Source organism: Mustela putorius, unplaced genomic scaffold (assembly GCF_011764305.1).
Source record: "Mustela putorius furo isolate JIRA1106 unplaced genomic scaffold, ASM1176430v1.1 tig00000145_pilon_pilon_pilon, whole genome shotgun sequence".
Classification (NCBI taxonomy): Eukaryota; Metazoa; Chordata; class Mammalia; order Carnivora; family Mustelidae; genus Mustela; species Mustela putorius.
The window spans coordinates 45,422,469-45,427,227 of record NW_025421294.1 but is presented as its reverse complement, the minus strand read 5'-3'; the positions used below and the strand labels follow the sequence as shown (position 1 = coordinate 45,427,227).

General features: G+C 45.9%; 1 long non-coding RNA gene across 1 annotated transcript; it reads right to left on the bottom strand.

The window, feature by feature from the left end:
* Positions 1 to 3,545: 3,545 nt before the first annotated feature.
* On the bottom strand, positions 3,546 to 4,336 carry LOC101688210. Its single transcript, XR_198365.3, has 3 exons — positions 4,258 to 4,336; positions 3,903 to 3,973; positions 3,546 to 3,649 (listed from the first exon to the last, which is right to left on the bottom strand). It is a non-coding gene; the product is annotated as an uncharacterized LOC101688210 (long non-coding RNA).
* Positions 4,337 to 4,759: the final 423 nt, after the last annotated feature.

Genomic DNA, 4,759 nt, shown 5'->3' with positions numbered 1-4,759 from the left:
GGAGTGTCTGCCTCCCTCACAGTAACGAAGTCTAAATTGCGTCCGGAGGCTTTCTGGCTTCGGTATTTCTGCTCACCCCAAGCTAAAATTCACCTGGCCTTCAACGCCTGCCTCATTTATTTACGGTGCCAGCTTTCTTATCATTCTTCAGCATGTGTGACGTGCTAGAGACTCGGCTAAGATCTTTCCAGGCATGCATACATTCTCGCACAAACCCAAGAATTAGAAACTGTGATCCTCAGTTTTTTTAGATTGGGATATAAACTCAAAGACATGGATTAATTTGCTGAGATCACACAGCTAGTAAGTAGCAGAGGTGAGCCTTGAACTGGGTGTATCCGATGCCAAAGCCCATTTTCACAGGCAGCGCTGTCTTGTCTTTTCCAAAGTGAATCTTCAATGGGCCATTCTACTTCCTGGTCTGATTAAAGATTAATTTCTTACTTCTAAACGTGGAATAAATAAACAGCTAATTCTTACTCTCTAACTGAACTGGGTACTCACATAGAGCAGCAGACAGGCCTCAATAAAACAAACACCAGCTGTATTGCCCCCTGGTCACTAGTTGGGGAGTCAGGATCCTACTCCAGTCTGTGGCATGGTCTGGGGCAGGGGTGGGAGTTGGGACAGGGCCTTTGTCACAGCAGCCTGCAGCCCTCAGAAGTGCTCTCATCTCAGTTGGTTAGGACCTGGCATGGCCAGCTGCTCCACCACTGTCTCCAGAGGTAGGGACCTGGCAGCCATGCTGGGCTCCCCTGGGGAGGGACTGGAAAGCTCTTCCCTTTTGCAGCCAATTGGCCTGATTTCAACCCTTACTGGGATCAACCAGGCAGGCTTGCGTGTGCTGGGTCACAAAGCTCAAGTAACCTACTCAGCTTTCAGATTATTACCTAAACAACCACATTAATGAGATTCAAATCTAACACTTGCACCAAATTCAAACTAGAATTCTTATGGTAAAAGCCTACAGCCTTTGACCAGTCTTGAAGAAGAAGTCTCATTTTCTCTTACCCCTCCATAGAGTGATGGTAAGGATGAGATGGAAGGCATTATCCCCATTTTACAGGTAAGAAAAGCTGGCTCAGAGAAGTTTCTATCCCGAGTGTGCCTGACACCTTGTTTTATGGCTGTAGGTACTCCATTTTGAATATTTGTTCACTGAGCCAGTCTTCCTGTGGTCAGTGGGGGATAGAAGAAAATGCAGGTACTATTTATTTCGTTTGTAGGTACAATGTCTCCATTTTGTCTGGTTCAGCATACTGGAGAGTTTTCCTTTCTCTTTGTCTGGGCCCTGAATTCCTGCCATCTTCTCGGAGAGTGCCTACCTGGGAACAGCCTCTGGGATTCTTTTGCCACCATGGATTTGAAGGGTGAAGCCAGAGTGTGGCAGTACAAACTGGTGGAGGGGAGCCAATAAATGAGTGGAAGTAAAAGGCCTTTTATCCTCCTTTGCAGGAACCATTCAGGAAGGCAGTGATGTGGGAAGCCAGGTATGGGCACAACAGCAGGGGAATGACCGATGGCATCATTAAATCTCTGGGCTATTCGTCCTTGGCTATCCAGCTGTTTCCTAATGACATTTTCCCCCTTCTCGATTTCTATTTTCTTTCTTAAGAAAGATCAATGCAGAATGAAACAGGGTCTGATTTGAATGGAGGTTTTAATATAAGTGATATTTGTGTTCCTTAAAATAAAAAGGTTTTTTTTCCCATGTATTGTCCCATGTTATAAATGATATATATTTAGGAGAAGTACAATTTTTAGCCATAATCTTTCAAACCTCCCTGGTGAGCAGCTGCATTATGTGTCTAGACCACAGGAGGGCAGTGGTGTCACACGTAAAAGATGCCTGCCTTCTGCTTTCTGAACAGATGGCACATTTGTTAGACTTCATTGGATGTATTTTTCCTTTATTGAAGCACAGGGGAATTTCACATTTGCAGGTAGAATGGGGGAAGATAGTTAAAATTTTATACCGTATTTTTATCTCTTTGTTTATGCTGATAAAGGTAACAAAGGCAGTTGATTTATCCTCCTTTTTGCTGTTTTGAGAGATTGTTGCACTAACAGGCTGGGCTGGTTGTTCCTTACCACCATGACCCTGGCAGAAGATGTTCTGTTGATTTTGCATTTAATTGGAAATCTCACAAAGATAATACATAAGCCCATCCTTCTTCCAAACCCTCAATACCCTTAGATATGACTTAAATCCTGCTGTTGCTTTCAGGAAATTTTTGTATTTAGTGTTTCTCCACACCTATTAAGTAGGCAGTATCTAGCCAGCTTTCTCTGAAGATGGAACCGTATCACCTTCCTTAACCCCATCATCATGGGAATTCTGAAGGATCTCTTTCACAGAGAGGTCTGGTCCTGCTGGGTTCCGAATGTCCCCTGGCCCCTGCGGATGCAGGAGGTCTTAAGTCAGAGCTAATCCGTTGACTCTTCCTAGGGTGGTATAATGCAGAGGTTGCTGCAAAACCTTGGACTGTTCTAGCATCTGTCCTATGAGCGTATTTGGTTTGTCATGCTGCATTGGCTCATACAGGGTTGAATTAAAAAAAAATTGCTAATACTTAAATGCAAAGACTTCTATTAAAGATCCAGGTTTCTTGCTTTTCTTGAAACACTGAACAATTGGTATGACTAGCCTGCACGGGCTCTGGGTGACAATTGGCCACAGCCACCTTCTTTGTGGCTATATGTAGTCATTACATAACCAGCTCTTCTCTTTTGTTTCCCTGACACTAGGGGAGGTGCTGATTATAACCACGTTTGCACTGTTTTTGTTACAATAAAAAAGGAAAATGAGAATTTAATACCCATTTCAGTCTCAGAATAGCAAAATGAAAAAGATAATGAAGGAGCCACATGTCTCAAGGAAAATGAGCCTGAATGTAGCCTTCTCTGCTGCAGCATTTAGGGAAACTACCTGGTCTGCTAGCACCTTGCATTTTGCACCTGGGATGGCTGCATCTTTGAAGGTGGGCAGGCCTGGGGCTTACCTGGGATAAAGTACCAGCACTCTGGTGATCTTTCTATCCCCGTGGTTAAATGGGGGATAATCTCATTGAGCTCTCACAGCAGCTGGGCACACTGCTTAGCACAGTGTTGTTGACCACCTCCTAGCTTTGTCTTACCTTCCTTTTGGGGGCAGTGGATTTTTAGGCTGGAGCTCCATGAAGCCTCCTAACCCTCATTCTTTGGTTAAGTTGTAGATTCACTACCCAACCCAGCCAGGGGAAGAAAGGGTTAAGGTGGAAGGGGAGGGAGGGAACCCTTTGGAGGGGCCCTCAGACTCAGATACGGCTAGATGCCTCTTCTGGAGCCTGGAGGTGGCGGCTGAGCTCCGTGGGGCTCCAGGAGGATTGGAGGAACAGACAGGAAATCCATTCTTGCTCTGCAGACACATCGGCAAAACGCCCAAAGCAAACAGCAGAGGAAGTTTGCTTTAGTGGAGACAAACTCACAACTTTGCTCTTTCAAAGCCTCTGTTTACAAGTCAAAGCCGAGGCTCTGGCGGGTTTTCTACGCACACTCACCTGTGAGGTGCTGCCGGAGGGCTTATAGTAACTGAGCTGGGCTGCTGTGGCCTCCAACGGAGATCTGCTCTTTACCCCTTGGGGAGCAAGGACTGCTTACCCCAGGCCTCCTGGGGTCAAATTTGGGAAAAGAGGAGATGAAAAAACAAAACAAAACAAACAAAACAAAAAAACACAAGCCCTTAGCACTGGTGAGTTTTCGAGTAGAACATCCCCTGTAGGTTATGGAGGAGGTGAGCAGTGTGATATTGGCAGATGCGGGCCTTGGGTAATTGCAGCCTGAACAAAGGTGGTAAATAAAAATATGCTGCAAGAATAGAAGCCACAGAAGATGTCTCTAAGGGGTAGTGTTGGTTCCGTTACCTGGACGGTGTCTGATGTTATAACTGGATTGGGTGTACCTGTTCCCTTGAAATCAAGTCAGCAGCAAGTGTCTGGAATAAAAATACATTGGCTGAAGGTGGAGTTTGGGGAGTCTATAAAAACAGTATCACAGATCTTTTGTAACTTTACATTCCAGTGAGAGATTTCCTGTGGGAAAAGAGGCAAAGGGGATGCTCTCTGCTGACTAAGAGGAAAAGGGAGACCCTGAGGAACCAGGGGGATGGAGGAGACTGGGTGAGTGACAGCGTGTCTTGCCCTAAAGGGGCTGCTGATGAAGATGTCTTAGGGAGGTTCAATACCATGATCGAGCCCCAAAGGTTCTGGAAGCAGTTACCTCTGGTTTTGAATCCTGGCTGTGATGCTTTTTAGCTGCTGGGCCAGTCACATTCCTTCTTTAAGCCTTGGTTTCCCTTGACGAGAGAGTGGGGGGAGAGAGATTGAGCACCAAACACAAGGTGCGTAGGGCTGGAGGGCAGTGCTGACACTGGCTTGGAATGTCTGTTTTCAAAGCCCTGGTTTCCACCATATACACTGCCATCACACACCCCATCCCCCAGCCCCACCCTGTCCTCCCCAACATCTCCTCTCAGTTTGGATTTTGAGCTCTTAGACCCAGCACCTTTGGTCTCCGCTGCTTACATTAGGATCCTCAGGGCAGGAACTCCCCATGTTCTGCTAGTTCCTTTGAAATCTAGTGCTAATTTTTTCAAAGTGATTCTTTGACTCTTCCTGGCCATAATTTCTGGTTGAGCTTTGCTCCTCAGCGTGCCTTTTTTTCTCAGGCCATCCCCACTTTAAATACTTTTACCTCTCTCGAGAAGTATGTACGGGTGTGG